The sequence below is a fragment of the Panthera pardus genome, unplaced genomic scaffold (assembly GCF_024362965.1).
Source record: "Panthera pardus isolate Hobbes unplaced genomic scaffold, ASM2436296v1 HiC_scaffold_6, whole genome shotgun sequence".
NCBI lineage: Eukaryota > Metazoa > Chordata > Mammalia > Carnivora > Felidae > Panthera > Panthera pardus.
Window position 1 is genome coordinate 87294291 of NW_026526991.1, and position 6000 is coordinate 87300290.

Consider the following 6000-nt stretch of genomic DNA (forward strand, 5'->3'; position numbering starts at 1 on the left):
TCAGAAAATATCATCAAACTCTGTGCCTAAGCTGACTTAAGAGCAGCTGCTGGATTCACCATTACTTACAGAAGGTGGAGGCAGAGAGTAGGGGTAGAAGCTGATTGGGCCAGAAGCCTTCCCTGGATCCCAGGGTAGGAAGCCAGCTTATTGGAGCCCTTACTTCTGGGCTTACCTATATGGATAGGTTGCAGTGGGGGATACAATCTGGTGCTTCCCCATTGGATGGATCAGCATAATGAGTTTCAAACAACTGAATGACATTTACAAGCTTTCCTTTCTCCACTATCTTCCTCCAGACTGACCCAAAGAAATGGTTTTCCAAACTCCCTTCTCAGCCCTGACCCACCCTGAAAACACACACACCACAATCCTGTCAGAAATGTCTCCCAGTTGTCAAGCAAGCCTACTTCACAGCTTGTGCCTGGTAGAAAAGTTTGCACTTTGTGCTGGTGTTATGTTGTGTAGCCCCTTCTCTAGCCAAAGTTAATCTTTTTGGGTTTTTTCCAATTTTTTGGTCTGTGTCTTCCATGCCTTTGACTTTAGTCCTTTATTGGTTTCTTTGTTTTTCTGGCCTTTTAAGACAGCCATCACTATCTTCTTGGGAGTGTTTCCAACTTTAATGGTTGGTAGGTTCTTCTCAAAGTTTGTTTTCATCCTCTATCAGTTTGGCACATCCCTTTTCTCTCCAATTCCCTTGTGGAACCAGAAAACAGTCCCATGTTCCCCAGGACTCTGAGCATGGGCATTTTCAGAGTTTGCCTTTCCTCATTTTTCACCTGGTTCTTTCATCTGCTGGCTGCTGAGCAAGGAGATCCATGCATGGCACCTACAGAGCACCTCATAGTGACTCAGGCTGAGCAGGTTGAGCTCAAAGGCACATCATAAACCCATTTGTAATATGGTTGCTTTTCTTTCAAATCCTTAAGAACATAAGTGACCCAAATTATGGTAGAATAGTGAAATGGAGGTGGTGGGTTGGGGTTGAGAGGTGGTTCCAAATTTTATTTTCACTTCAGGAGGCCCATTTTTCAGCATTTCCTCAGAAGCTCTTCTGGGCCAACAAGAGGACAGTTCGTCAAAATATGAACGACCAGCTACCCTGCTCATTTCCCAAGCCAAGTACCCCAGAGCCTTACCTTGTCTGATGCCTTTCTTTGGCTAATTGTACAGCATTAATGCTTTTCAGCTTCCTTCTGTTCATTCTCACTGATGTGTTTCAGTCAGGGCATCTCTGATGACAGAGCCTGCATTTGCATTTTTTGCTTTATTCCACACCACTCATAGTGCAACTGAGAGCTTGAATTCATAATAACCCCAGGTGCTAGACGTGAATAGTTACCTAGATAATTTGATCTGTGTAGACGATGCTTGTCTTTCTGAAACATGTTTAGAGGCTTAGAATATCTAACTCCTGTTCCTCTTGCTTTGCTAACAGATCAAGTCCTCTTGAAAAGCAACATGACACCACACACTCCCCCTCCTCACTCATGCCATACCTTTTTATTAAATAAAAGTAAGTGGAGCTATAAGATGTGACTGGCCTGGATCCCAGATTCATAAAACAAAACACACCCTGTTTATCAAGGGGCTGAAGCATCCAGAGATTTCTTAGGCCATTTTGCTGTCATGTAAGTGGGAATCAATATTCAATAAGCCCTTGATGCGTTTCACTACTGCTTTACTTAATACCAGCTTCTGGTATAGTAAGTGTCATTGATATAGGAAGGGCTTATTTGTAAAATAACACTGCAGCCCTCACCTTCTGGATATTGGACCTGGCTTCTCCTAGAAAAGAAGAGTCAAGCCACTGAACAAGGAAGAGAGTCATCTTGCCAGGCCTGGTGCCTCAGCACAGATTCTCCTATAACCTATCTTAAAAAAGAAGACAGATTCTATGCTTTTAAAGCAACCAGTTTAACAGAGCCTAGAGGTTAACAGTCCTGCATGCCTATTAGGAAAATATCCACTGTGTCTGGTCTGATAGTCTCCCCACTTCCAATAAATTAGTCAAATTGAAACCAATTGAGGGATAGAATTGATTCCACTATTAACAGATGAGAGTAGACTTTCCAGGGCTCTCAGAGCCTACAGGAGTTAGTAATAATACTTCATTTCCCTCACCTCCTGTGTTTCTGCAGGGGAAGACTGCTGACCACCTGGCCTCCTGATAGGTGCATGGTAGGTCTGAGTTTCTCTGTGTCTAGTGATGGTGAGTACGGTAGGAAACTGACCATTGGTCATTTTTTTAGTTTCAATTCTCGGATATCTTTGCAAGGAATTTGTAACGTTAGACTTCCTTCACCCACACAGCTCCAAGGAGGCACAGGTTAAGGAAAAGTGATCTCATGTCTGCCTGAATAACAGATACATTGTATAAAATTTTCATATAATATATTTCTGAGCCAAATGGATTTTATATAATTTATCAACAGTTTTGGTTGTCTCCATTCTCAGTTTTTCTGAGAGTTTTTCTCCATTCTCAGTTTTCACAGAGTACAGGATTCACAATCTGGGGTAGAAGTGGAATCTTTCAGAGATTCATCCTGCATCATGGTCTTAGCTATTTCTTATCCTATTAGGGGGGTTGACAGTTTGGGGCAAGCCAGGCATAGAAGATTTTTTCCATTCATTACTGTTTGGGGATACAGTGGAGGTCAGACCTGCTCTCTGCTCTCTGCAGTGATCCTATAGTTGTCACTACAGAGAGATGTCCTGGCTTAAGTCTCCTAGGGCCATTTTAGACCAGACCATTAGAAAGTTCCCAACCTGTTCCAAATAGGTTTAGTGAATCTAAGGCAAGAAGCTTGTATTTGGCCTCTCTGTATGGGCACAAATAGGAGTGAGCTGTTCTGCAGCATTTGCTTATGTTAAGTTATTCTTATGGGGTGATCCCTCCAAGGATATTTAGTGGGTGCATGTTTTAAAGGAGGGATGTCTATAAACTCTTATGGGTTTCTTGTCTTCAAAATTTCTACTTGGCAAAGAATACCCAGGAGTGCTGAGTTTATAAGGGGCTCAGAGATTTCATAGTGTGGCTTGGGGCTTTTACAACCAGTTTCTGGGGTACTAAATGAAAGAGAAGGGTCTTCCTTTTCTCCTTTTCCAATAAGAGGAAAAGAGATCATTTAAAGCTCGAGGTGCTGAGGTTAAACTTAGTAAAGGACTTCCCAACAGTAAACACAACATGACCAACTCATTTAGTTTAGAGGTCATTCTGACCTTCCTTCCAGACCTCCTTTTCTGCTGCCCTGCCATCAGGTGTTATGGGATCTCTCACTGCATCAACATCCAGAGTTGACTGGACGGGAGTCCCTACCTCCCTATCCCTTTCAAGTCCATCCCTCTTGCAGCTACATAAGAGAGAGAGAGAGAGAGAGAGAGAGAGACAGAGAGACAGAGAGACAGAGAGAGACAGAGAAGTGCTTTTCTTTTGTTAGAAATTTTTTCTTGGGCTAGACAGGAGCAGTCTTCCCTGCCACACCTCCAAACAAGCTCCCTTGTTTTAGTGAGGTGTGCACATAGGATGAAGTCAGACCAAAAATATGGACTGAGAGCTAAGATTTCAGGATATGGACCTCCTAGGGGATAGTGAACTCTCAAGTTACTTTCTTAAAGAAAGAGGTAATGGAACAAGACTTCAAATTTTCACTTTCTGAGATGGTTGGGCTTCTCTCAGCAAAGGGATATATGGCCAAATGTTGCCTTGAAGAGTCCTACTAGTCCATACACTAGTCTTTTCCCTTGCAGTCTGCTTTATGCTAGTAATAGACCACTTATCCTGTAGCAGTACATCTCAATGTAGGGTGTTACTGAGGACCACCCCCCTCTGCTCCTCTGCTAAAAAACTTTTAATCACTCGGTATCTCTGGAGGTTCATTCTTGCCACAACGTATGTTCTGGCATCAGTGTTTCCCCCATGCAGCAGCTGATTACATCTCTGGGCCTCCCTCTTCCCCAACCTGCCCCAGCCTGTAACCCTGATCTCATTTTCTCCTATCTCACACATTGTTCTGGGACCTTCTGTGCTTGCACACCTTTGGAGCCCTTCTCTTCCTTAGGAGAGCCTGCTCCTCACTGATCTAATATCCCCTGTATTTTGTACCTTCCCCAACACTTTTCAGAACCAGAGGACTCTCCCAAGAGGAGGGTGGCTCCTATCCCTGAGATTGCCTCCAGCTCCTCAGGAGGAGGAGGTGGATTTCATGCCTGGGTTATGTGTCGTCTGTCTCAGACTTTGCAGCCTCTGAGCAATGGCTCTGTGTGCAGACTCAGGGAATCTTTGGAACCAGCAGATAATAAATACTCTGGAAACACCACCTGCAACTTGCTAATGAGTGTCTTTCCCCTGCACCCCTCACCTCTTGGAGGTTGACCCTGATTTTGGAGAAATGGATGTCTTCTTTTTACAGTCTGGGAGAATTGAAGTTGGAATATAGGGGCAGGTTCTTTTTAGGGGCAGAGGAATATAGAAATGACCTTGAGGAGTATACTAAATAAAAATATGAGTATATACCTAATATTTCTTCTGATTGCAGAACTTTGGAGATGGAAATCTTTAGGAGTGGGACAAGTCTGGGGTTCTTTGGATTTGGAGGGAAATCCTGGGCTTTGGTTCCACAGGCAAACTGGGGAGCTATCACCTAAATCCCATCTCTTTCCTCCAGTCATGTGTTTTCCTAAGTAATTGGTGAGTTTGATACTCAAGGAGTCATCTTCTTCCAAGTCCATAGGTTAAGCCACTAAATGACTCTACTGTCTTCATTCAGTTTTGGAATATTAAAGTTAGCACACTACAGGAATTTTTCTTGAAGGTACCTGTACCTGAAATTCCAGCAGTAGCCACCAGGTCAATCAGTGGTGATTTGACTTTGGGTCATCAAAAGCAAGCCGGACAGGTATACAGTCTTGTCCATTTATGCATTTTCAAGCTGTCAACAAAAATGCCCTTATTTTAAAGTATATTTTCTAGTGTGGGTTTGACTCTATACAAGCTACATATGCCACCAGGCAAAGGCCCTTTAAACCTTTGTTGTGGTAAGTGTAGAAGCAAAAAGGAGTGGAGTATAGGATTTTCTGAGATTGTCTAATGACCCAGCCAACTGTGGTCTGTATCAGAAAGAGCCATTCAAAATGATTTTGGCTTCATTCCAGTGTAATGATGTCTGTGGAAATGGAGAGGTAGGTTGGGATGTTTTTATTTACTTGATCCACATAGCTCTTGGCGTGGTGTTATGGAGGCTCTAATGTGGGGCAGAAAGTAGGTTTCGTGATAAATAGAAATCACATTCTGATGTACACACTATGGGTCTGAATTCAGGCTTTGTACGTAGGCTACTTCTGCAGGAAAACTGATGTTGCCTCTTTTGATATCCAGGAAAATGAAGACCAGCCCTTCCTTGGTTTGCCATCCAGTGCTACTCTTAAGACTTCAGTTTCCCAGAACTATCCTCCTCAGACTCTCTTGATCCAGGAAGTATTTCTTCAGCTACTTTCCATCTCCTTTAAAAGATGTTTCCCTCATTTCTGTTTCTGACCTCCAAAATTATTCAATGGGCAAGTGCAGAGCCTACTTAAGATCTTGTCTCCCTCTCTCTGCCTCTCCTCTGCTCACACCATATCTCTCTCAAAATATAAATAAACATTTAAAAGAAAGTCTGAAATGAAGATTTCAGGTATTCTAAAATCTTAAAAATCTCACTTAACCACAAATAGTCTTCTTTTACCTTGCTTTTTTTTTAAATGATTATTTATTTTTGAGAGACAGAGCACAAGTGGGGGAGGAGCAGAGAGTGAGGAAGACACAGAATCTGAAGCAGGCTCCAGGTTCTGATCTGTCAGCACAGAGCCCAACATGGGGCTTGAACTCAAGAACCATGACATCAAACCCTGAGCTGAAGTAGGATGCCTAACCGACTGAGCCACTCAGGCGCTCCTCTTTTACCTTGATTTTAAAGCCACAAATTACAAATAGTGCCATCTTCTTCACTTACATCCCTC